The sequence below is a fragment of the Xenopus tropicalis genome, chromosome 1 (genome assembly GCF_000004195.4).
Source record: "Xenopus tropicalis strain Nigerian chromosome 1, UCB_Xtro_10.0, whole genome shotgun sequence".
NCBI lineage: Eukaryota > Metazoa > Chordata > Amphibia > Anura > Pipidae > Xenopus > Xenopus tropicalis.
In genome coordinates this window covers 185,699,684-185,727,676 of record NC_030677.2, presented here as the reverse complement: position 1 = coordinate 185,727,676, position 27,993 = coordinate 185,699,684, and the positions used below count along the sequence as shown (strand labels likewise).

Below are 27,993 nucleotides of genomic sequence, written 5' to 3'. Positions count from 1 at the left end.
CTAGACAAAATACATTCAGCAGCGCATGGGCAAAACTTGCAACAATTTATAAATGCAATGAAAGTTGCACTTGGGAGACTGGGCATCATGTGTGTCATGGGCAAACAGCCTCCCAGGTAGGAGTCCAGTCAGTGGCCCAGTTCAAGCAGGAGTCCAGACAGCAGTGAAAGAGGTTTGACTTTCCAATAAATAGGTGGTGTTTTGGACTGATCAGGGGAAGATTTGGGAGCATATTGGGCCCTACAATTCATGAGAGCAACCCTGGTCAACAGATCTGCTCAGACCAGTGATCCCCAACCAGTGGCTTGGGAGCAGCATGTAACTCACCAACCCCTTTGATGTTGCTCCCAATGGCCTCAAAGTAGGTGCCATTTTATACATTTCTGGCTTGGAGACAAGTTTTGGAAGCCCAGAGACACAGTCTTACTCCAAGCAGAGCCCCCTGCAGGCCAGCAGGACACAAATAGCCAATCACAGCCCTTATTTAGCATCCCCAAAATACTTTTCCATGCTTGTGTGGCTCCCTAACACTTTTTACATGTGAGTGTGGCCCATGGGTAATAAAAGGTTGGGGCTCCCTGGTTCAGCCCTAGCTGGGGGGTGCATCAGCAATGGGACAGTTCCTACTAATCTGACCTTAATGCTTCCAGCCCAAATGAGTAGAACCACATCACCTGGCCTCCCCCACAGCCAGGGTGCAGCCACCTAACCCCTCATAAGACACTGGTAGAATTCTTGTATCTGCCTTGCGCTGTCTTTGCTGCCAAACACATAAATGCCAGGAAGACATTAATAAGAGGAATAAAAGCTGCTCGTACGATGCAACGGACTATTTAGAAAGTTCTTTAGCGTGATCCGCATCTTTAATATCCGTGCGATTTACATCGCAGTCGCTATGCAACAGACCGGCGCAACGCGCTGTATATAAGGCAGGGGGAATGACTGTTCACTGGAATCCCCGAAGCCGGCGGTTCTGGCAGGGATTCCCGGGCAGCCCTCCCTCATGACTGCGTGTCCCCTCAGCCCTCTTACAAACTGTCTGACTCGGAGTCTGGGGTGGGCGTGGCGGGGTGACGTATGGGTGGGCGGGGCCACGGTGCTCCCTTGCATGCCCAGGCTGCTGCTCGCTACACGTTCTGTGAGGGTCGGGGGGAGGGAGCGCTGAGGGCAGGAGGGACCGGGCTGCTCCAGCCACATAACGGGAATTAATGGAGCTCCTGTAGGTACGGCTCTGGGGAACTTGCACAGCTTGGCGCAAAGCCACTGCCCAGCGGGAATGTGAAGCTTTATCACTGAGAAAGTGCATCCTAGTGTGGGTAAGTGCTGCGCCCATCGCCTTCTTCTCTTCATTCATTTCTATTCCGCCCGATACTCTGCATTCAGCCCTGTGCCATTCGCGCCTGCCTGCCTCCTTGCATTGGAACTGCGCTCTTGCTGGGACCCTCTTGCTGCCCTTATGCTGGGGATGTGGGGGTGGGATACATTGGCTCTTGGGGGATGCTGGGAGTTGTAGTTTAGTAACAGCTGGAGAGCCACATGTTGCATTGTTTTGCTTTAGCGGTGGCAGCTCTGGGGTACTGAATAGCAGCCGGGTACTTTGCAGTGTTATTCGTGATCGTACATAGGGTTAATTCCCTTTTGTTATCCCTGTGCAGTTTGTGCCAAAAGCCAAACAGAGGTCTGATCATCTTGGATCATGACTAGTCTGCGTTACCTCTGGCTCTTTTTCATGAAAGTCTTGTAAACTCCTAAGTGATCATTGCCTGTTGCATGCAGATGTTTTCTAATGAGCACGACACACGATCTTTGCCTGACTCTGTCCCGTCCATCCCTATCTTTATGGGCAATCTAATAGCACCCCTACAATTGTTCTATGTTACGTGCACTTTTAGTTATGCCCACTAGGGGCAGTAGCCCGGCAGCTGCCTGTGGTCCATATGAAAGCCTTTGATGTGAGTGGGAGCAGGCTTGGCTTTTATCAGTACCTTCCTAGAGAGCAATGAATGGGCTGAGGGGCTTGCTCCCTTGTGTGTCCCTGCAGCTGTTCGTCAGTTCCACCATGACATAGTGAATGAGTTAACTAGAGCAGCAGGGGCTATAATGGAACTGCAGGGGAGGCTGGACCACCCAGTGTAATGAGGAGGGAAGCAGAAAGGCTGTTTGAGTCTTGACACTGACTGGACAAGACAGTGGGGGGCTCTGGTGTTGGGATATTGTTCCTGTCCCTCATTAGCAGTTCTAGAATAAACAGGCCCAGCTCTAAGAACTCACAGTACTTTACATTATTGGTGGGCTGTTCCAATGGTCTCAAATCATAGCAGTGCAACTCTAGACATGGCCATCCTGCTGGCCTATTAACTTTTAATTTGCAGCTCTTTCTGAGGTTTTTGGCTACTCGGTAAAAAGCTGGATGGCTGCATAACTGTCCCATTAGGCCTTTTGACCTTCCAAAATGCATCACTAACTGAGCATGAGGGGAATTGTAGTTTGCAGCAGAAGGCTTGTGGGATTGCCAGCCAGGTGTTATGATATTGCTGCAAGTGCATATCCTATTTAAATCATCATAGCAATTATTGCTGAAGTTCTGGATATGTATGTATAATAATCTCCTAATATATATGTACAGGTACAGTTCCCATAGGCTATAATCCCTTCTGCGTCCCCCAGACATAGAATCTGCATTGACTATGTGACAGCAAGTTTCTATCTCTGACAGCCGTATTTTATATATATATTTCCCCATTTGGAATCCCCTCAATTCATGTGCATTTCACAATTTAAGCCTTTGTTTTCCCCCAATAAATAAATGGCACCCTGACACGAGGTTTGTTGCACTGTGAGTAATGTAGTGAAAGGGAAATCTGTCACATTCTAATAGGAAACCGATGTCCCCAGCTGCAGCGGCGTGGCTGCTTCCATAAAACAGATCTCTGTCACCGAGGCACAGCTTGAATTGCTTAAAGGGATATGTGTGCCTCCAAAATGTTTTAGCTGGTGGCTTATATGTAGAGCCCTAGTCCCCCCCCTTGGCTTGATGTGTCATAACTGCATAGATCTGACCTTGTTTGTTTTTCATTAGTTTCAATATTTTATAATAGAAATTGCTATTCAGAGACAATTTACAGTTGGTTTTTATTGGTTCAGCACCTCACCAGATTGAAATTTCAGCAGCTATCTGGTTGATAGGGTTTTGTTTACCTTAGCAACCAGGCACAGGTTTGAATGAGAGACAGGAGTATGACTGCAAGAGCTTTCCTTGGTGCTTAGGTGATTCAAAGTTTACACCACTGGCAGTTCAGGCCCAGACTGGCAATCTGTGGATTCTGGCAAATGCCAGAGGGGCTGCTGTAGGATCCTATAGGCAGTCGCTATTGGAATTTTGAACAATCAATGCTGTCTTCCTAAATAAAGTGGGAATTTTTCTGGCATGATGGAGGTTGAATATGTGTTCTGTTTTAAAGGCTTGGGATGGTACCATTGCTTTAAAGGAAAAATAAAGTCAAAGTCACTTGGGGGTGCCAAAATGTTAGGCACCCCCAAGTGACTTTGACCGCCTACCTTTTACCCCGGGCTGGTGCCCCTGTGAGGAAGGAACAGCACCAGCCCGGGGTAGCTGCCGGCGCTTCCTTTTCCTGATTCGCTGCGCGCGCATGCGCAGTAGAGTGAAAAGCCGAACTTAAATGTTAAAGTCGGCTTTTCACTCTACTGCGCATGCGCCCACCGCTGGCACTCAGGAAAAGGAAGCGAGGAAGACGGAAGCGCTGCGCTCCAGGTGCCCCGGGCTGGTGCTGTTTTCTCCTAACAGGGGCACCAGCCCGGGGTACGAGGTAAGCGGTTAAAGTCACTTGGGGGTGCCTAACATTTTGGCACCCCCAAGTGACTTTGACTTTCGTTTCCCTTTAAATGCAAATGCTGTACAGTCTAAAGGTGACCATACAAGCTGCCGATGCTCATTGACTGGATGCGGGTTGTCAGGACGAGGACCTCTTCAACACTATGATGTGCTTCTCTCCCCAATGGAATTTTTAGACCAGCCCGACAGATGTTGGTCGGCCAGGCCCATTTGAGGGCCCCATAAACAAACCAATTAGCTGCCAACTCAGAATGTCAGCTGCTTTTATCAGTCACTAATATATATATTTATTTATTATAACACTTGTCCTCCCTGTGTGTAATTTAGTATATTGTAAGATTGTACAGTGCTGTGTACCCTTGTGGTGCTTTATAAATAAAGTTATACATACATACATACACTATATGGCCACCTTTAATGCCTTCAACCACTCACCCCCCCCAATGATAAACTAATTTCACCCAAACACCCCAAGGAAAGTATCAATAATTAACATCCTTATCTCATTTAAGGAAAGTATCCCATGTGTAGCTGTGCTGTTGCTAAGGGGAAATGACGGGATGGGTTTTTTCCCCAGAGACTGGCAGAAGTCCATTGATTTAAAGAGGTCTCCTGCATTAATCCCAGCCTGGTGGAGCGTGGCCCATGCAAGCACATGATGCAGAGTTAGTGTTGTCCCTGGCATTGGCCGCTGATCTGCGCACGTAATCTGACCACTAAACACACTGTTGGACGAGGCTGCACAGTTCACTTTTATCTTTGTCCAGATGACATTTTGGTATTCCATATACCCCGTCCTACTGCTTTGGAACTCTCTCTTTCCTCTTATTTAAAATTGTGAGCGTGGGCCTCATGTATTCACAGTGCACACAGCGTATTTAAAGTTTTTATAGTTCTCATTTATATAGAAAGTAATGTAATGCAATGCCAGCTCCTGTTGGCTTTGCTTGCCTTGACTCATACATGGGCACTAATATAACAGTATCCCTAGTGGCCATAGAAAAGTGGGGCTATTATATCTCTCCATCAAGAATGCCTTTGTTAAAGCAAGCACTGTGGCAGCTCTCTGTTGTTGCTCATCTTTTAGATTGTAGAGGGCCCTCTTTACCTTTTGTATTGGTCATTTCGTGTGTTTTGTTTTGTATATATGTACCTATTTATTGTACAGTGCTGCAGAATATGTTGTATGTGTTAACAATAATAATAATACATTAAAGGAAAAAGAAAGTCAAAGTCACTTGGGGGTGCCAAAATGTTAGGCACCCCCAAGTGACTTTGACCACCTACCTTTTACCCCGGGCTGGTGCCCCTGTGAGGAGGAAACAGCACCAGCCCGGGGTAGCTGCCGGCACTTCCTTCTTCCTGATTCGATGCGCGCGCATGCGCAGTAGAGTGAAAAGCCGAACTTAAACATTAAAGTCGGCTTTTCACTCTACTGCGCATGCGCCCACCGCTGGCATTCCAGCAACGGAAGCCGGAAGAAGGAAGCGATCCGCTCCAGGTGCCCCGGGCTGGTGCTGTTTTCTCCTAACAGGGGCACCAGCCCGGGGTACGAGGTAAGCGGTTAAAGTCACTTGGGGGTGCCTAACATTTTGGCACCCCCAAGTGATTTTGCCTTTCGTTTCCCTTTAAGGCTTCCTATTGCAGCCTAAAACAATGCTTTTTGGGGGTCCCTGACCCTGGCAACCACAAAACGACGAGGTTTTAACTTTATTATAATGGCTTTTCAGGGTGTCAGAAGCTTTTTGATGGGTTCAATCACAATAGGAACGTAGAAGTTCATAGAGCCCATAATTTTCAATGTAAGTTGTCTCACAGGTCACTCTGAACTGCTGAATGTAGATGAGAAACGTGCAGTGTCTCACCTGTATTTGTAGGTTCAGCGCAGCCCTGTGGAACGCACCTAGAAGCCTCTGCATGGTAACGGATTCTGAAACACCCTTTTGTAATGGCCCTTCATAATATTTTCAAATGGCTTATCTTTCTTTCATGGCCATTTCCTATTGACCCTGAGTTTGTACTTCCAAACTGCTGCCTCGTTACTTAGGTAATAAGCCCTGGCAAACTAATTTTTAGTGTCTAAAAAGCTAGTGTCTAAAATCTAGTTTTAGGGTAACTTACACCTTGATTTTTAGGGTGTGAACCTTTTTAGGTTACCCATTCACAAGTATTTAGCAGGCTGCTCAATTTGAGTACTGCTCAGATTCTTACACAGCTGGGAGTTAAGCGTGGCGCACAGATGCAGCACAGTTGATAGCCCCAATGTGGGAATCACTTTGAACCAAATATTCCTGGGAAGGAGATCCCCCTGAGCATGCCGGGGCCCAGTGTTTGTTATTTAGCATGCTTCTAGCTATAGGAGCACATTTGGAGGAGGAAACTCTTGGTTTATAAAGCAAACACATGGTCTGGCAGACGTCCAGCCCACCAACCTGAACTATCCAAACACACAGTTGTACAAACACCGACTAATAGGCTGACTGGGAAAGTCATAATGTATTTTGCACCCCATTCTACTTCCCAGAATCCGAGGTAACAAATAATGTGCAACACTGTCTCAGCTTCTGTTGTACAGATTTACATTATAGTATATGAGAATATGCTCCTGCAGTGGAAGTTGTAACTGTATAAGGGATCACAGGGTGTATTGATGGTTGTGGCTTCTGACAGTTCCAGGGCCCGTGTGTCCCTCACCTTTCTGTTTAGTTTAGTGCAGCTCCTGTTACTGTGGCAGAATGGCTGCTGATTGGGGCAGGCATTGAGCTAATGCATTCCCGCACAGCTATTTGTTTTTTTATTTAGGAAGTGCCTAGTCTAGGATATCAGCCGACCCTGGTGGTCACCACTTTAGCTGTTTCTAAAATCCCTTCCAAAATAAATGCTTTCTAAACTGAGATTATAAGCAAACAAAAGTTTCATAAAGGCGCTTGAAACTACCCCCTTCCCCACTTAATTGTGTTAGTACAGGGAAAAACACATGCTAGTGATAATATTATGTTCTGCCTCAGTTGTCCCTAATGACAGAAGACCTGAGTTGGTATGATATATGGTATGGTATGATCCAGGTTCATTCGAAGGGCCTAATTGGTCACTATATGTAGTTTTGCAATTGGGAAATCATAGCAGATACATTTACTGGTCAAATGGCTGCTGAAAATTGGTCCAAGTCTTTTTAGGATCACACAGCTTCTAGTGTTGGCCAGCTCTCCACCACAGCCACTTAGCAGGGAAGATCTGTGCCTCTGAAGATGCCCCCAATAGCTACCCCATCTTCTTTTCTGCTAATGCCCTGCATGTGCTCTGGGTTGCTGTCAGTTTTCTGAGCTCATAATTTACTTTATATATAGAATATAACAATCACAATACAAAGCTGATTGTCAGTTAAATCAGATCCATTTTTCCTGGCAGCACAGATATAATTAGATGTGATTAATATTCAGCCCTTCAGACTGATATAACCTCAGTTTCTGCTTTGTGCTTACAATTTCCTATTACCCCTTAGTTTGGCTTCTCAACAGCAGCCTGGACCACACTGAGCATGTGCAATGGCCTATAAGAAGAGCTTCTGCGTTTACCTTGAAGTCATGGGCCGTTACTGTTATAGGTGGGGCTGTGGAGTCAGTACATAAATCCTTTGATTCTGACTATTCTATTTAGTACCTAAAATTGTTTTCCGACTCCACAGCTCTAGTTGTAGTGATGCTGAACTTGTAGGCTGGAACAGTTCAGTATATCAAATACAGCGTTTATCCATATCCAGCAGGGTGACTGGTATGTAAGAAAGAAGCTTGTGGTCAGCCAGCTTGAGACAACCGCATGCCTGGCAAGACTGCAACTGCCAGCTGAGCCAGTTGTACTTTCATAGAAGTTGAAATATGAAGCAAAAGGATGTCCCTTTGTGACACTTTTTTTAATGGCAAACCACATTGCCAGCAGCAGTGGTGTAACTTGGTGGCGCCAGGCCCCCTTCAAACAAATCTTCTAAGAGGGCCCAGTGTGAACAGTCCCTCCTCTCCTGCCCCCATCCCGGCCTGCTCGCGTCGTACCTACTGGACCGCAACGTGCTGTGCCAGTATTTTTTTAAAAAGGTAGGAAAGGGGCGGGGAGGGACTTTAATACAGCAGAACCCGCAGTTTGGGCCCCCAGCGACCAAGGGATCTGCTTTATAGCTAGTTATGCCACTGTCCAGCAGCTTCCATAATACCTACAGAAGACATGGCAAAAACAGGCAGACCACTGATTAAATGGATTCTGTTATGATTTTTATAATGTACTTTTTATTTTTAAATTACACTGTTTACATAGCAAATAATTCACTCTGCCATTTAAAATGTTATTCTTGAACCAATAAATGTATTTTTTTAGTTGTAATATTGGTGTGTAGGCGCCGTCTCAGTGCATTGTGCATGAGTCTGAGCTTTCAACTGCTTTCAGATAACGCATTGTTTCCCCTACCCCATGTAACTGGAGGAGTCCCAAGCCAGACTTTTTTTTACAATTAAGTGCTGTTTTCATATCTACCACTTTAAGGCTGATGGCCCACAGAACAATTTAGTGGCCCACAATAGATCTCTGCTACCACAGGCGAAAGATAGAGGGGTGATATCACTCCAATTTGTAGCACAGCAGTAAAGGGTGACTGAAGTGTATCAGAACACAATTCACTTGGCTGTGACAATGACAGTATTCCTTTAAAAACACCTTTGGTGTTTAACTTTACATCTAGCACTATGGGGAACAACTAAATAGGGGTGCATGGAGCAATGTCTGGGACTGCAGTCTGGCTACAGCGCGAGGGAAATGAATTTTACTTCCAAAACATCAGCAGAGAGCTTTCTTTGCTTAAATGATGGCTTCTTACACATCTGAAGCTGCTCTTGCACAAAAGGAAACCGTATTTTTAGATTTTCTCAGATCTGCAGCCATCAGACCTCAGTGCTACCAACATCCAGCCTCTTCATATGAGCTTTCAGGAAGCCACATCAAGGTACAAACAACATTGTACTGAAATGTCTGAGTTGTAGCAGCTGCTGCTGCTGCTGCTTCTGTTAAACTACTAGGGTGCATGGAGTTGTAGTGCAGCAGTAGCAGGAGGCCTACAGTTTGCATATCTGTTGTGGCCTTGTGTGTAAGAATGCCAAGGTCTGTAACTGGATTGGTAGTAATGCTACCTGAAACAAATGGTAAATAATGTGAGATGAGAATCAAGCTGGGTATATATGTCCTTCCCTGCCCTCTTCTCTTGTGGGTAAAGCTGGCCGTACTCTGCCCAATAAAGACTGCCAACTTGCCGGGATATTGTTCCATGTATAGGTGCCCCCAGTAGGCAGCTTGTCCTTTATTTGGCTGGAAATCTTTTTAGATAGATCAGGAAGGTTAGAAAATGTTGATTGCTTATTGAATGTGCCTAGTTTGACCTGATCATTGGCCAAGTGACCAGATCATGACGATTTGACCCACTGCATTGGTGGTCAGTTAACGATCTACTTATTTGGTATGGTCCCTGCAGTGGGCCAGGTAACCGTGGGTACCCGCTTGTTGCCTGCAAGAAAAGTTGGTACCCAGTGGTTGCGGATAGGATTTTTGGATGCTGGTCTGTGGGTCACGGGTTGGGTTGCTGGTCTATCCATATATCTTAAATTACTTATTTTATCTATATTTTACTCCCTTTAAAAAAGTTTTGTTCTACCCCCGCCCACTTCTGATGATGTCATTTCTGGTTTGCAGAAATAGCATTTACTGCTTAATTTACTGCTTAGCATTTACTGGTCAGTGGGTTTCATATTGGATTGTGGATAAAGCAGTTGCGGAGTGGGTAGTGGGTCAAAGCGAGTAAAAATGCAGGCTAAGGGGTCTGGACGGGTCCAGGTCTCAAAAATTCCACGCAGGCCCAAGGGCTTTGCAGACTTCATTATATGAGATCTCATATCTATTACTACTTTGCCTTTAAATATTTGATATCGGCCAGCTGCATGAAAAATTTTGGCCAGCACTGGGCACGTAATGTAAGTTGTATCAGTGGCGGAAGGGCTATAAGTAGATTGAGCCAACTGGTAATTGTCGGGGGAGAATGCGCCATCCATTGAAAGGATGCATTTCCTGGCATAAAACAGGGCATGGGACTCTTTATACACATGGCATGCAGGGTGATTTCAGGGCTTTCACATCAAAAACCTGCTGCCAGAAATTTAGTCCATATGCCAGCATGGGAGAAGTTCTGCCTCTGTATGGTACTGGGTGCTAAAAATCACCCATTAACAGCAGTGGGGACTTTTGGTGGGCCATTTCAGGCTCAGCATTTCACTTGGGGCGCTGCAGGTTTAACATCTGTGTTCTGTATGTTTGATACCCTAAGGAAAAAAGGTAGAGTATGAGTGAGGCTCATACAGTGAGCGCTAAATGACGTTGTGTTCCATGCATGCAGTCTGCCCATCTGTCTCTACTTTAGCTGTTCTCCTGAGCCCCCACCATGTGCGTCATTTTGTTTGTGGTGTCAACACCAGCTCGCTTACTGTTGATAGAGAGAGATGAGAGATGATAATTGTGTTTCTTTTAAAGGGTAACTTATGTTAACGTACAAGCACCATTTATATCATATTTTTTCTGGAATACATGACAGGGCCCAGATAGTGTCTTATAAATATTGCATTCTTAGGTGACTTTTACAGCATTATTGCATACCTCCTAAGGGCCGTGACAGATGACTAATCTCCCCGAAATGCCATCCCACCGGCTAGAACATAAATCGGCAGTGGGATGGCATACGCGGATCTCCGAAGTTGCCTTGAGCGGAAACTTGGGCGATTTTGGCGCCGCATATGCCATCCCACCGGTGATTTACGTCCTAGCGATTGGGATGGCATTTTGGGGAGACTAGTGGCCCGCGACAAGGGAGATTTGTTGCGCAGCAACTAATCTCCCCATCTGTCACGGCCCTAACATGCCAAAATATAAAATGGGACTTGCTTAGATTATACTTACACGTCCACACTTCTTTTTTTTTTTGTATATGATTACATGACCATTTGCAAATTGTTGTATCTTTTCTTTGTGTGTTGAATTCTTTGTATCCATTGGAAAACATTAAAGGGGAAGTATGATGTTTCTAAGGTTATAAAGGTAATTTCTTTTTTCTTTTCCTGGCATAAAGCCCATTATTAGCACAGGTGCCACATGCTTAGATGACCACTATATTGTACTAACTCAACCTGTGGGTTCCTACTAACGAGTTTTGTTCTGGCCAATAACCTTTGTTGCCAATGCATCAGTAATTTTCGGAACAAAAACATTACTGTAAAGAGCCACACGTAGCCACAATCATACAGCTTGGTTTTAAATTGACCCAACTGCATGAAAAATCTGTGCATGTGTGGCAACCATCCAGAGCTATCGTGATACTAAAATCTACAGTTAGTATTGATGTTTGTATATATGGTTTATGTATGTGAGTGTATAGATAGGTCAGTGTGGGTCTGTATGTGAGTGGATAGATAGGTCAGTGTGGGTCTGTATGTGAGTGGATAGATAGGTCAGTGTGGGTCTGTATGTGAGTGGATAGATAGGTCAGTGTGGGTCTGTATGTGAGTGGATAGATAGGTCAGTATGGGTCTGTATGTGAGTGGATAGATAGGTCAGTATGGGTCTGTATGTGAGTGGATAGATAGGTCAGTGTGGGTCTGTATGTGAGTGGATAGATAGGTCAGTATGGGTCTGTATGTGAGTGGATAGATAGGTCAGTATGGGTCTGTATGTGAGTGGATAGATGGATTGAACTTGATGGACTGAGGTCTTTTTTTCAACCCTATGTAACTTTGTATGAATTGCTTTTTGGTGGTTTGTGTTGATCCCTTAGTATTCTGCATAGCAGCTTCTTGCTCCTGGGCTTCTGTTGTAAGCCTCCTGTAAAGCGATGGGGCTTATGATGAGATCTCATAGAAAAAATGTTACCATATTATAATTTTGTTTAGGTTCAGTCTAGGCTTTATACACACACAAGTTATAAATACCTGTTCCACACAGGCACAATTTCTTTTTCAGACCTAACTTTGCTCTACAGCCATGATCGCTGCTTCTATAGGTTAATTCAGGCTGAAAGCAGTAAACCAAGCTTCAATGGAATTTCTGTAGCCCTATTGGAATCCACAAAGTTAATGGCAGTAAATGCTCTGGGCAGATTATTATTCTGTGGTTTATTGTCACATATACGGCAAGCTTTATTTTTAACTGCAGATACGATAAAGAAACTTGGACAATACCTATTCTTTATGGGCTGAAGGCTGGGGTTGCCTCCCACCAAACAGCGTTCATTACATCACACAGCTTTATTTGGGTCTAGTCCTTTTAGCATAAGTAATGCTGAGAATGGGGGTCGGCATGCTAATGGATGGATTGTCCTGTGTTGAATGCAAGCAAGGCAATTGCTAAACAATCACTGGCACTGGATACAGTAATAATAACATTAGCATTATCTCTAATATTCCCCTGACTGCATCTCTGTGTTACCAAGAGAAATAGTGATTTCTCCTGCCACTTATTTTGGACTGAGGTGCCTGCTGATCAGTATTGGGGTGGGGGGTGAGGGATTGTAAATTAGTCATGCTTTTTCTTCAAACTCTTTGTAGCTTTCAAATGGGGGTCAAATTTGGGGGTCAGATTTGTCATTAAAGAACATTGGAGTGATCACTGTGTCGGGCCCTGTGCTTATCTGCCTGTGTATTGGACCCTACGGGCCATATGTAAATCCGGCAGGTTTGATTTTCCCATCCTATCTAGGACTGTATCCTCTCATTGATGCAGTCCTTGCTCTGACAGAGTGCATTCCCGATGTTATAATCGTTGAGATTAGCCGGGTACCACTTTAGGTAGGCAAATCAGGGGAAAGATCTGCTTGTTTTGTGACCTCCCCAAGCAATCAGATCTTAGAGCAATGGCCCAAGGGGATATGTTGTTCGTGGTTAATCTTGGCTACTACAGGCAACTAATCATCACAAAATGCCCTTCCACCTGCAATAAAGTGTATCGCCAGTGACAAGGCATACGTGTTGCTTTGTTTTACAAAGTTGTGTGAAGTTTCCCCCTGCAGGAAGCCTCGTGCTGCTTCGGAAAGCGAAGCAATGTGTATGCCTTCCCACTGGTGAGTCACTGTATTGCCAGTGGGAAGACATTTTGGGCAGATTAGTCACATGTGGTAGCTGAGATCAACTTTGGGCTACTAATCTCCCTGTGGGCTATCACCCTTATAGTGTATGGCCAACCTTAGGCCAGGACTGTGGAATAAGCATGTAATCTTCTTGTCAGTGGCCTCCCATATGAGCAGTTCATTAGTACGGCAGAAAAGGGTTTGGGTCAGCCCAATTTGCCACACCACTTGGGTGGTCGAGTCAGTTGCATGTCTTTTTTTTTTCTCTTTGAATTCCATGCCAAATAAACAACAATGAACTGTTCTTTTCTCTCTTTTTTTGATTCCAGTGTTTTCCCACTGATTCGTTCCTACTGGTCTCTTCCTTAGCCTTGTATTCTACCAACTACTAATCATACCCAACTGTTCCCAGAAAGCTACCTTCTCATATAGCCATATTGTAAGAAAGTGCATTACAGCTGGAGATTTTGTGTGCTCTGCATAAGAAAACAGTGCTGATGATACAACCTTTTAGCAGCTTGGCTCTGATCTCTGCAGTGATCATCTTAACTTTCCTTTTTATATCCAGATGTTTATGCTTGCATTTGCCTTGACAGTGATGGAAATTCCCTCCGCCAGTACTTATAGAAAAGATATTTGTGTACATTAATATAAATACTCATTCAAGGAACACATGCTGAGCCTGTATTAAATCATCCTGTATATTAAATTGAGATTTGGAACGCCACACAACTTTCTATGGTCTTTGTTAATTAACTCCAGAGCCTTGGTAATGATCATGGAGCATGAAAGGGCTAATTTATGGCTTAAAACGGCATTTTATTAACCAGTTATGAATTCTGACAGCAATAATACAATACGAAATAAGATTTTTCCCTCGGGTATGGGAGATAGTTATTGCTTTGTAAATCCAAGCAAATGTTCTATTATTTTTGCTGTCATTTCACTGGTGTGAGCGTTCCAGTTACAACCACTTTTCACTGTTGGTAGGCAGTTTTGAAGAGAAAGCATAACTTGAATAACAGAAGAGCTGGGGTAATGGCACGGGGACAAAATAAAAAAGTAAATGTGGGTTCCCCAAAAGTGAAAAAGCAAAAAATAATAACGGTTAAGTTAAAAATTCATTTATTTAGGACAAAAGATAATCCTAATGTGTTTCAAACCTGTTGGGGAACTTGCCCATAGGCTAAATGGGCACACCCCTGTACGTGGCTTTTATAGGGTTTGTGACCAATCAAATCTAAAATGGCGCACAGGTGTTTTGTCTGCTGCTGGATGGCAGCACCACACAAATGCCCTTCTCTGCCTGGCATTATGCCTAGTGTTATTGGCTGATGCACATGGAGCATTGACAGGTCTCCATGCCATGTGGAGGCCCACATGTCACAACTCCGTGTGCTTCAGCCAGGGAATTTGTCATTAAAGAACATTGGAGTGGTTGCAGGTGGATAGGGTTCTCTGCCAGAGGATGGTCTAAATTCCCGGGCGCACAAATAGGAGCAAGCTTTGTCGCAACGTGCGCCCAACTTTTGCACGTCTTTGTGTTCCAAATACTGCACAAAGTTGGCATTCTATAGAACAAGAAAACATAATCTTTTTGCCTTATGTACAGGTATAGGTTCTATTATCCATAATGCTCAGGACCTGAGGTTTTCTGTATAAGGGATTTTTCTTTAATTTGGATCTTCATATCTTGTCTGTTAAAAATGATTTAAACATTAAATAAACCCAACAGGAGTGTTTTGCCTCCAATGTTAATTCAGGCAGCTTAGTCTGGAGCAATTACAAGCTACTGTTTTATTTCTACAGAGAAAAGGGAAATCTCTTGTAAAAAATTTGAATTATTTGCTTAAAATGGACTCTATAGGAGATAGCCTCCCTGTAATTTGGAGCTTTCTGGAATATGGGCTTTTGTATAACCTATACTTGTAGAAGTGGTGCCTGCACTATAATGCCTTGCCACAGTTCCATTACACATACTTGGTGCAAATGATTCCCTCTTGGCTTTTGCTTCATCATCTCCCAGTAAAAGGGTCAACATAAACCTCTTTGATGTGTTGAGTGAGAGGAACTGACCATTTGACACAAGGATGATGGAGAAAAGCCACAGTTGCTAGCCTGATCACCAGAATAGACATTTACTAGCCAATTTATCAAATCCACATTCCAGAGGAATGTGCTAATTGCCCTGTGAGGCATGACAGGTAGCTGTCAGGGGAGAGGGGTTTTTTTGTAACTTTGCTTGGGTGGGAGGGGATGAGACCACATGTATTGGTAACATTTGTTTTATTAAGAGAGTAAAATACCCACAAACTAAATCAGTGTTTGTTTAATGACTGAATGTTTCATGTTCAGCTATTGTCACCACAGAAAATCTTGTTACACATATTTCCATTGTTGGACAGATCACACAACAGAATGTAAGGGGAGAAACTCTGTTAATATCTTAGTTCTCTTTAAGGTCCAGTTGACCCTCACCTGCTAGCAAAATGTTCCTACCATTTGGACAAGGTCACATGACCCATTTTCTCCAATGCCATTATAGTTCTGAATCACCACAATTTGGTAACCACTGCCTTAGCCACTCATGCCAGGGCTGGTCTTATCAATTGCAGGACCATTTTGTACTATTTCAGTGGTGCCCCTACACTGGGTGTTGCTGGCTGGCAGGCCCCTTGGGCCAGTGTCGGGCTGGGGTGGCAGGGAACCACCAGAATACCTTATAGACTGTGGGCTCACTATTCAAGCATTTCATGACAGACACAGCCCCCCCCCCTTAGCCCCGCACAGGCTTTATGATTCATCCCCCAGGCCGCAGCTGCAGATGTGCTTTATACAGTTTGGGGAGGTGCTGGAAGGTGTGCCAGTGTGCAGGGCCCCCATGGGCATGGAGCTTGATTAGGCCCAATAGTTTTGTTTACTTTGGGACCTACAACAGGTTGATTGTTACAGCGATTTTTCTTTTATCTCACACCTGTTTTTAGGGCTCTGGCACACGGGAAAACTAGCCTCTCGCGACTAATCTCCCCACCGGTGGGATATCATACGCAGCGCCACGATTTCCCCGAAATGGCAGAAGTTGCCTTGAGAGGAAACTTCTGTGATTTCGGGGGAAATCACGGCGCCGCGTATGCCATCCCACCGGCGATTTACATTTTCGCTGGTGGGATGGCATTTCGGGGAGATTAGTAGCCCGCGACAAGTCTCCCTTGTCGCGGGTGACTAGTCTCCCCGTGTGCCAGAGCCCTTAAGGTAAATGGGGCACTGCAGTATGCATTTGTAATGTAATTCTAGGAAAATATATTTCTCTTCTGAAAATGTTATTATTGCTTTTTGTGCTTGCATGACAGCATTTGTTTCCTGCTGCTCATCCCATTGGTCCTTTTCTTGAAAACCACAGAATTGCATTGCTGCAGATGGAGCAAAGCTCACTGATGATCTTCCATTTGTTTCAGTGGGAAAACTGATTCTTCCATCGAGTTCCGCAATAACCATAACTTGCAACTTCTGTTTTGCAACGACAAGTGCCAGTCTGTGAGACTGCAGGTGCTTCAGTTTATCAGATGCTCTGGGGCCCCTAGGCAGTGAGCCAGTTTTGAAGCCTCAGTAGAAATTCATGTTAAAGTTCAGTTGCCGTCAATAGCACGATGCTGTTATATGCCATTGTGGAGAGCACTATAGGTTGCTAAGTGGATTTGGGTGTTAAGTGCAGTTGGGATGGGGAATGCTTTGAAGTGCTTTGATATCCCACCATAAACAGACTGTCAGCGGGAGGGAGGGTGGGATCCTACTGACAGACAGAAGATTGATCTAAGGCTTTCAGAGTTGATGATTTGCTCTAAATTAGTTTCGTTATTGTGCTTTTTGTCTGTTCCTACCAAGCGATTAGCCTGCACTTGAAAAATGCTTCAAGCAGGGGTGACAAACTCTCTCCTTTTCATGTTGTGAACTATAAAGCTGAGCATTCATGTTCCAATACTATTGTGCAAAACTAAGTTTCCTATGATATTTGGTACCTGTAGAGCTGCGGCATAGAAATGCAGTGTATGGCCCCTTATGGGGTATTCGTTGTTTTGGCCCCAGGGCCAAAAAAGTGGTATCTAGCACACAGGATGGCAATTTGGTCAAACGCACAAATTCCGGCTTGGGTTGCATGCTGCCCAATGCTTTAACTTGTCCCTCTATTTTACCTGAATGGTAAATTTTCTTGGGCGCAACTATGGCCAGCAGTGATGTCTGTATTATAGATGGACTGCAGTAATGTTTACCATGGTGTACCCTTGTAGTTTTATAGAAATAAATATATTCATATGCACGATGAATTCATCTGGATCTGATTTGTTTGATGAATTGTAATCATGAAAACTCACTATTCCGACAAACATGTTTATTGTGATGGGAAATGGGCCAGTGAGCATTATGTTTTTTTTATTTCTGCTTCCCATAGCATCAACGCTGAGGGGGGTCTAAAGTCCAAGGGGATAATGTAATAAAGTTGCAAAGATTTCTACAAGTCTAGTCACCTATAGCAATCTGGTAGCATTTTACTGGTCAGCTGTTTGAAGTTGGATACCTGATTGGCTGCTATGAGTTACTAGACCATGGCAACCTTTGTACTTTTTATTGTATTCCCCAGGATGCAGCTTCATTTTGCTGTTATAAGGCAAATAAACCACTTTCCAAAACCGATTTATTATATTTTTAGTGATTTCAAGAACTCTACTGCTGAATTAAAACGAGAGTCCCCCAATCCTACTGCAGATTGGCTTGTTTTGCTATACAGCACCAGAATAAGCTCACTTTGTTCTGACAAAGGATGGAATAAGTGACAATTGGTTTGTTTTCTTTCACTCACCCTGCAGGGCCATTCAGTGCGGCCAAACTCTTTATCCCTAATATTTATGTAAATACCAAGGAAACCTCAATTCATAGTTTTTTTTTTTCACCTAATCTCTTTCACTTGTTTTCCACTCAACAAAAGCTATTTATTAATCTGCTCAAGTCCCTTTCCCACAGGCCTGGATGACTCATTTTGGGAGAATCCGGCTATAACTAAAAGCTGTGAATATTCACAGTGGCAACAACACACTAATTGTCACTCCAAGACTGACAATGACATTCCTGGGGTGTAGGGTACTTGTGTGAGGCTCTGCAGAGGCACAGTTCTGCTGCAGCTGCCTCCATAGAAAGCTGACAGATTTTCCTGTTGCATAGATTTATTAAACAATTATTTCCTCCTCTTTACCCCAGGTAGGGCGGCCTCTCACTCCTTTAATACTGGGCGCATATTAAATCAACATCCTGCATGGCTCATAAGCAATTAATATAAATCCATGCTGCAGACTGAAATGATTTCTCCTTGTAGATTGTAAGCTCTTTTGGCCAGGGCTCTCTTCACCTCTTGTATCGGTTATTGATTGCTTTATATGTTACTCTGTATGTCCAATGTATGAAACCCACTTATTGCACAGTGCTGCGGAATATGTTGGCACTTTATAAATAAATGTTAATAATAATAATAATTTATGTGCAGCCATGCAGCATGCATCTGAATTAATTAATTTAGGTCTGATGGTGCTCTATGCAGCCGATTTGAGCTTTCCCCTATCTTGCTGCCGGATTTAGCCACAAATGTCTGGCTGCGGCCTAAGGGAATTGTCTTTTACCCAAGTTTTTATATCTCTGTGGGCACTATGGGTCTATATAGAATAAGGCCCGGAAACCACCCATTATCCACTTGTGGGGTCACACCCTCACTTACTCAGGTTCCACTTCACACAGGTATATTAGTCGCCCTCGGTTAAATCTCAGCTACCTCAGGTGAAGCAGACAAAGTGACGTGTATACCTTCACACCGGCAATTCAGTTTATTGCCAGTGAGAAGGCATTTCCTGGAGATTAGTCGCCCACAGTAGCTGAGATTTAACTGTGGGCAACTAATCTCCCATTGGCCATGGCCCCAAAGGTGGCCATACATTGGCAGATTTATGTTGTTGATTCAGGCCTTCACACGGCCTGCCTGACCAATATGTGACCTAAAATTCAGCAGGTTTTATTTTCCTGATGGATTGGAGACCGCTCCGACGGGTCCTATTCCCGCCATTGTAATTTGGAACATTTGGGCAGAGGGCCAAACAATCGGATTACTGTGATAGTTGGGCATATCAGTGGAAAAATCTACTCATTTGGCGACTTCACCAAACGATCAGATCCTATAGTGCATGGCCAGCTTTAGGCCATAAACATTATCAGTTGGGATGTCATCATCAAACAAAAGGATGTCATCATCAGTGCTTGGAAAACATCAAGAAGGTATTAATGAGGTTGTGCTCAATCAAATAGCAATTACCATAAGGTGACCTCTTGGCTAAGCCCTACAGTAAACAAAGGCTTGAGTCCATTAGGAATAGTTTGTTCTGCAAATAGCTAATCTTGCCACCCAAGACCAGACAATAGGCAGGGGATAAGCAAGTGACAACCTCTCCCAGGATATCTGAAGGGCATTTAAAATGATATCTATGAAACCACATTATTTTTCTTTCGCACCAAAACAGCACATTCTCCAACACCATAGTCATGCTATTATAAGAAAAATTACAGTTATGTTTCTGAGAAAAGTTGTAATGTAGAGTGTATTTTGGGGACGATAATGTGAATGGGTATGTTTCCTTTCTTTCACTTTCCTAGTTATTTCTGTCCTGCCATGTCTTTAAGAGTCACACCCTTTCTGGGTTCTAGTGGAGGACTGAAGAGGGTGGCCAAAGTTTTCGCAAAATTGTCAGACAGTTGTCTGCTATGTCTGATTTAGGACAAACTCTTAAGGTGGCCATACACATTGGCGAGGTCGCCAAGTGAGCGGATCTTCTCCCGATATCCCCACCTATTGGTGGGCGATATCGGGAAAATGTAGGCTAATTTGATTGTTTGGCCCTGGGGCAATGGGCACAGTCGGTTTGGGGACAGCATCAGCTCCCTGATCCAACTAAATCTTTTAACCTGCCCGATCGATATCTGGCCAATTTCAGGCCAAATATCGGTCGGGCATGCCCCTCGTTTCTGCCCCTACACGGGCCGATAAGCTGCTGAATCGATCCAAGGGACCGATATCAGCGGCTACAATCGGCCCGTGTATGGCCACCTTTACTGCTCCCTGAGATATGGACACAGGGAGCTACTTAGTTGCAGCTACTTGTCATGGCTACTTAACGCCAGAAAAAATCCTGCCATAGACAATACTGAGAATTGCATCTGCTAAAACACACCTAGAGACAATTATCAGTAAATGATCGGCATTGTCTATTTTTGTAGCTGTGACAAGTAGCTGCTATTAGTAGCTCTGTGTGTCTTCACCCTTACAATTGGGGTATTATTTAAGACAATTATTCAATAATTTAATACGTAAAACCCATACAAATGTGTGAGGCTATTTCATCTGCAGGTGGGTGTACTCATAGCAGGGAGATGTAAATTACAAGGAGGATTTTTCAGATTGTATAGATTGCGCCTAATGTTCACTCTGTAATGTTTATCTTTCTGAAGTGACTAAATGCCTCTTAACAACTTTGCTTGAGTCATTAAAATCTAGTTTTGAATGACTGCTCTCATAGAACTCTGCTACTTTTTGCTGCACTGTGTAGTAGTTTTCATTTACAATATTGGGCTGACCCAGCTTCAGGGTCATCATATCCTTGAAGAGTTCTAGACCGCAGCAATCCATGTAGCAGAAGATGTTATTCTAGTACATTTTGGCATTAGGGGGTTCTGCTGCTGTAGTGAAATACCGGTAAAATTACAGCCCGTTCATGATTTCACCTGAACTTTATGGTGGCCATTGCACTCCCATATGTGACCAATTAATAGGACAAATGGGAGGACAGTCTGAATGATAGAAACTGCAAATAGTTAGAAGAAGCAATGTCTCCTCTTCATTCTTTCATCTGATAATCACCAAGCACTCACAGATGTGAACCATTGACAGACAAAATGTGCAAACCTGTTTTGATCATCTGCATTACAATTAGATGTAGGATTATTGCCCTCTGCCCTGACACATGTCCAGATGGTCAGGCAGTATGGTCAAAATTGATCAAGCTGGCTGACCAAATCAGCTTTAGGGAAATGAGAGAGTGCTGCCCAATGTCATTATTCTTTTCAGATCAGTGGAATATCTTATATGGCCCATAGTTATGCTTGCTTGGCGATGTTGCTATAGAGTAGCAGGTGTACAGCCAACTTTAGGCCTAATTGTGTTTCTTCTTCCCATAGGCAGATGAACCTATAGGGGTATAGATTTGCAAGTTTAAGTGTGTGCCCTGGTCCAGCCACTACATGTAATGTGGACACAATGACACACATGGTGTTTTGATATCATTTGATGATATAGTAGGATATGTTTGTACAGGTATTGGATCTATTATTCAGAATGCTTTGGACCAGGGATTTGTCGGGTAAGCAATCTTTCTGTAATTTGGATCACCATACCATCAAGTACAAGACACTGTTTTATTATTACAGAGAAAATTAAACTCTCTGTGAGATGGCCTTAATTTGGAGTTTTGTGGATAATGAGTTTCCAGATTAGGAATCCTACACGTATGGTGTATTGATTGTTCTACAGAGAGAGAGGCTGAATAGATAAAGAGGAGTGGTCTAGAAAAGGCTTCCCTTCTTGCATTATACCCTGGAAAATAGCGTTTTTTCCGTTTCAATCTAATTTTTTTTATTTATTTACCGTTTACTGTCTCCATTCCTTTAATTGTCTTTCTTTATATGTGTTTGCCTCCAGGAGCAGTAAGAATCATTGTGACACTTCGAAAACATTGTTAATCCAAAACGTCAATGGATCTTTATGTATACAAAACAGAACAAAGGTAAGATTTTTCCCAGAGTTAAATATGCTCTATTTAGAGCCACACTTTTTCCTGTTTGTGGATTATGATTTAGCCAACAGTAAATGCAATTGTCTCAGGCTGGCCAGCCACAGGCTTTCCTTATCACCTCTTCTAGTCCTATAATTGTGTTATTCCCAGAGGCTTTTGGCACAGGGGGGGATTTTTCACCACAACCCTTTGGAAAGGACCCTTGCACATTAATCCCAATGAGCAAAGTGTGGTTGTGGTAGAAGATGGGGTGGAAAACACAGTCATACAAAAAGCAAAAATTGCCTTCAGGATGGCCATTCCAGCCCTCCTAAAAATAGCACTGGGTACAGTTCTCGTAAGTGTAAATATCTTCCCTTCCCATCTCCTATATGTATGTTTCATTCTTAATATTGATCTTCATTCACTTTTCACTAAATCTAGTAAATACCACTGAAAAATAAAAATACAGTGGCTATTATAACTTTATAGTGTATTTACATTGTTCTTAAAACAATGACCCTTCTCTTCCACAAAATCCAAGGGGTGTTTCTCTATTTATGTTTTATGTGGAACCTTTGCTTTTTATCACATCCAGCTCTATAGAGGAATGCTTATTGTACAATTAAAACAGGAAGCTGCTGGAATTCCCATTACCATTGTGTATTACTAGGGAAACATTCCTTAATCTCCTGGTCTGGTTTCCACAATCCAACCTGCTCGGGGATTGTTTGTTTAAATTAACCAGGGAGCACCAATGAATCACCAGCTACAAACTGTTTGAAGCTACAGAGTAAACACATTACTTAACCGTAATACACCAGCTACGGAAGTGAACCATGGCGATTTTAATGCAGCCTTTTCTCATGAAAGGCCAGGGATATAGTAACATGCCCTGCTACTATTTTATGGCTTTCTGGGCAAGAGCCAAAAGCACAAATCCTATTTAAGGAAATTTCTCCTTGGCAAAGGAGAGGGAAGTGCTTGTTTTCTTCATATAATTCTTATGCCCTGTGTAATATGTTCATGAGTTTCAGGCTGATGACACATGGGGGGCTTTGTCTGCCACTGCCATCCAATAGAAAACAGCAGTGGTCCGTGAAGGACAAATGATCTCTGTCTATCTGTCTTCACTTTAATGAAAAATACCCTAGCTGTCACTAGGTGACAGGGGGTAGAGTGATTTGACCTATGCCATTATCTGCTGGGCAAAATGCCCTTTGTGCCATAGGCCAAAACTCCTTTTACCTATCCTATACCTGTAGAGTTATTGTTGTTTATTAATCTTTTTTTATAAAATGGTGCACATCGGTCCCTGCCCTAGTGAAGCTTCCAGTCTAAGGTCACTATCCCATTCGCACACACTATAGTCTGTGTTATCAGGAGCAAATTAATCTGCTTGCATGTATTTGAGTATGGGAGAAAACCAGAGTATGCCCACGTAAACACTGAAAGAACATGCTATTTCCTTGCAGGCAGTGCAGCATTGCTAACCATTATACCACCTTGCTGATATGTGGTATGATTTATGTTAAAAAGGAATGTAACTTTTTTTGGGCCAATTTTATTTAATTTGTTAATTAATGACTTAAGGGAGGGTATTATAAGTAATGTATTAGTGTTTGCAGATAACACAAAGCTATGCAGCCCTATTAATGCCATCTAGGATGTGGCATCCTTGCAGCAGTATCCTGGCAAACTGCTAATCCGGGCAGCTAGTGGCAGATAAGATTCAGTGTTTATAAATGTAAGGTCATGTACCTGGGATATTAATATATGCAGTCACTTATACCCTTAATGGGACTGCACTAGGCAAATCCAGAATGGAGAAGGACCTTGGATTCCTTGTAGATAATAAACTTGGCTGTAGCAAGCAATGCCAGGCAGCAGCTGCAAGGGCAAAAGGTTTAGAGCTGTATTAAAAGGGGCATAGATTATTGGGAGGAGGGGGTTATTCTTCTACTTTACAGAGCGCTGGTAAGGCCCCATCTAGATTATGCTGTTCAGTTTTGGTCTCTATTGCTCGAATGGGATATTATTGAATGAGAGAAAAGGGCAACTAAACTGGTATAGAATGTTATGAAGAAAAGACTGGCTGAGTTGGGTCTGTTTATGCTGGAGAAGATGTGCTTAAGGGGTTATATGATATTCCAATGAATAGAAAGGAGGTTCCATCTTAATATCAAGAAAGGGTTTTTTACAGTGAGAGCTGTGACGTTGTGGAATTTTCTCCTTGAATCAGTTGTACATTAGATAGCTTCAAGAAGGGGTTGGATGGTTTTTTAGCAAGTGATGGAATACAGCAGTGATCCCCAACCAGTGGCTCACAAAGCCCTTGGATGTTGCCCTCAGTGCCCCCAAACCAGGTAGTTATTTTTGAATTCCTGACTTGGGGGCAAGTTTTGGTTGAATAAAAACAAGATGTACTACCAAATAAAGCCCCCTGTAAGCTGATAGGGTGCATAGAGGCCCCTAATAGCCAATCTTAGCCCTTATTTGGCTTATGTTGCTCTCCAAGTCTTTTTACATTTGACTGTGGCTCACGAGTAAGAAAGGTTGGGGATCCCTTGAATACAGGGTTGAAGAAAATATCTCTTATTACAAAGTTGATCCAGGGACTGATCTGATTGCCATCTTGGAGTCAGGAGGGATTTTTTTCCCTTTTGAGGCAAATTGTTGAAGGGGTTCTACAATTTCTACAGAAGGGGTTTTTGCTTCCTCTGGGTCTTTTTTCAGCCTAACTTACTATGCTACTATTATCTGCACAATGGAAAATTCTGCCGTAGATATATATATATTTTCTTAAACACAAATTTAAATAAGACTTTAATGTTTACATATGCTTGCATGATACAAACCTGTCCGTTTGTTTGTTTCCACTCTCTCTGTTTCCCAACATAGCTTGCTGCGTTTGGAAGTAATCAGATGGGTGGGCTGCCGGAGGTCTAGCAGACAGATTTCATGGGAACAGCTGGTAACATTATGTAAAGGCTCACTTTGATAGGCTTCATGCAACCAACTTAGATGTACTGTTAACACTTGGGTGGCAATTCAGTTCCCACGATGCTTTGCACACTTCTGATTAACAGACTTCCCCCCTATATGTAATAAAAGGCACCAAGTTTGCCCAGGAGCGGTAACCCATAGCAACCAATAAGATGTTTGCTTTTAGACAAGTGACCATTAAATTTTACCTGCTGATTGGTTGCTATAGGTTACTACTTCTGGGCAAACTTAGTGCCTTTTATTACATAACCCCCTAAGGAGGAGAATAAGGAGTTCTTGTGAAAACTGAACATGCCTGTTTTGAGATTGATGTACCTTTGCATTGTACTCTGACAAAGGTAAGCTTCAGCAATCAGTTGCATTAGGGGCGAGAAATAAGCAAAATAATAAAAGTCCTCTTAACAAGAAAATATTTTGGAAATTAATTGTAAGAAGTGAACTGTTTTGGACTTGTAAAGGGAAGAATGTCCCTAAAAACTTTGTGATGACTTTGCTTATGTAAAGGAAAAGCCTGTAGATCACATCTGTGCACCTTGGCTCCAGAAAAGAAAATCCCCATGTTCTGGAAGAAGACACAAAGTCAGCTTCATACTGGTCCATCCAGAAATTTCCAAACAATCTCAAGCAACCCACTGTGACAAAGAAAAAACTATCAACAGTGAGGATTAAATATTTTTTTCTCTTGCTAATGCAAAAATAATATTGTTCTGCTTCTCATTGCTGGGGAAAGGTGGTTGGTTTATTTCTTTTCCTCCACCCATTTTGGAAGTTATTTCTTGTGGCCTCCTTAATGAAGTTTCTATTCTATTTTTTTTTTCTATGAGCAGTATAAGATTTTGTTTGTACATGGTTCAAGGACTAACCTGGATTACCCAAGAGGGTACCGAACTCATAAACCATGCAGGTGCAGAGCTAGGGAGCACAATGACTAGGGAGCACAAAAACCTCTTGGAAACCACCCCTGGGGGGTTGTTGTATTTATTTGTATGGTACATCAAGTTCAACTCTTCCAAGTAAACCCAGCACACACAACCTATACTTACCTATCTATACCAACACATACATAAGCTATATATACAAACATTAATACTAACTGTAGATATTAGTATCACAATAGCCTTGGATATTATGCTTGTTCAAGAACTCATCCAGGCCCCTCTTATAGGCATTAACAGAATCTGCCATTACAACATCACTAGGAAGGGCATTCCCCAACCTCACTGCCCTCACCGTGAAAACCCACCTACGCTGCTTCAAATGGAAGCTCCATTCCTCTAATCTAAAGGGGGGCCCTCAGGTACGTTGACCATTTTTATGGGAAAAAAAAGAAGACCCCCTATCTGCCTATAATCCCCTCTAATGTACTTGTACAGAGTAATCATGTTCCCTCGCAAGCGCCTCTTTTCCAGAGAAAACAACCCCAACCCTGACAGTCTAACCTCATAGTTTAACCCTTCCATCGCCAGTTTAGTTGCAGTCTCTGCACTCTCTCCAGCTCATTAATATCCTTCTTAAAGACTGGAGCCCAAAACTGCACCCCATACCCAAGGTGAGGCCTTACCAGAGACCTATAAAGAGGCAAAATTATGTTTTCATCCCTTGAGTCATGCCCTTTTTTATACAAGACAGCACTTTATTTGCTTTAGTAGCCACAGAATGACACTGCCAGGAATTAGACGACTTGTTATCTACATTATCTATTATCATTAGGGATGCACCGAATCCACTATTTTGGGACTCTGATACACGTTCAGATTTTAGCCTTCCGACGAACATTCAGGTAGCAGTCGTATGTTTAAATGCAGCAATCTAAAACTAACATTCAGACTGAAAATGTAAAATAAAGCCCTAAAAATACAAATCAAATGATGTTTTGAACATGAAATAGTTGTCAGACACCAATCGTATGAAAGTGACTTCCATTGTAGGTTCCCCAAGGATATCATCAGATACACAATACATGCACAGAGTTTATCGTTACCCGAAAAATTTTCTTGCCTGGCCAATCAACTAAACGACCGATCACCATGGTAAGAAAACTATCAGGACAATAATTCAGAGCCCACACACAGTCTAAAAATTGTACGGAACTAGGTTTTGTACAATTTTACTGGTACGTGTATGGCCAGTTTAAGAGATGTTGGAATATCTTTAGTTATTGCATTGTTAGCTTGATATAAAAGTTTATTATAATTGAAGAATCTGGTGTATTAACCAAAATTTAGCAGCTTATTTTTGCACCCCCTCGCCCAAAATCACCCCTGACTTTCAGGTTGATTTTGACACACACAGGCAGATGTTTGGCCAGTTTGGTGAATATGTGAGAGTTTTAACAATTCTGAAGGGGACTGCAGTGAGCCCCTGAACATCACACTTCTAAGACCCAGTAATAGTAGGCAATAGTTGTCTTGTCTTGTAGAGACAGAGATAATGTAGTGAATAACAGGGGCTGTGTTCACTGATGCTGGAAAAGCCACTACCTATGTTAGCAACCATGAGTCATCACTTGTGAAAAATAAGTAGGGGCTGTAAGTGAGCTCTCGGGAAGCAGAACGTGAGTGGTGCAGCTGAGAGAGTGCTGGCAAGAAAAGCTAAAAGACTGACTAAATATTGGTTATTCTCCTGGCTTAAGTTGCCCTGATAGTGACTGATGTACTGGAAAAACTGAGGTATTCAGTGTATCTGTGGACCAGTCTGTTTTGGTGTCAAAAGAATGAACTTTGCTTTGTTTATTTTCCTTTGTTGTGTGAATTGAAAAGTGCCCTGTTTATGGGAACCCCTGCTGTGAATACAACACAGACGTAATTCTGCTAGGAAATTACATTGGATCTATCTGTCGCTTCATTTGGAAAAGGTATTGCCATCTCTACAATTTGAGTGAATTCCCTCAGTGTTATATATATCTTTTCTGAAGAAATGATCTCTTTCTGTCAAGGTTATTTCAGTCGGCTTTTGTCCTTTCTGATATCAGTAGAGTAAAGGTAAAAAAAAGGAAATGTTTTACACATCTTGAAATACAGAGAGTGGGATAGAAGCCACTGATTTTCACAGTGTCCGATGTTTTCATGCCGCTGGAAATACTGTACAATTACAGATGCTTGTGATTATAGCTTTCCAAACAATTGTCAGGAAAATTT

At 42.9% G+C, this 27,993-nt stretch overlaps 1 protein-coding gene across 1 annotated transcript in view; it reads left to right on the top strand.

Annotated features, from left to right (window-relative positions):
• Positions 1-1,081: 1,081 nt before the first annotated feature.
• lhfpl2 (LHFPL tetraspan subfamily member 2) overlaps positions 1,082-27,993 on the top strand; it is a 66,091-nt gene continuing 39,179 nt past the window's right edge. The window contains exons 1-2 of the mRNA XM_002940194.5: positions 1,082-1,316; positions 21,778-21,862. The gene's annotated coding sequence lies outside the window, so the exon portion shown is untranslated. The remainder of the gene's footprint in view (positions 1,317-21,777; positions 21,863-27,993) is intronic.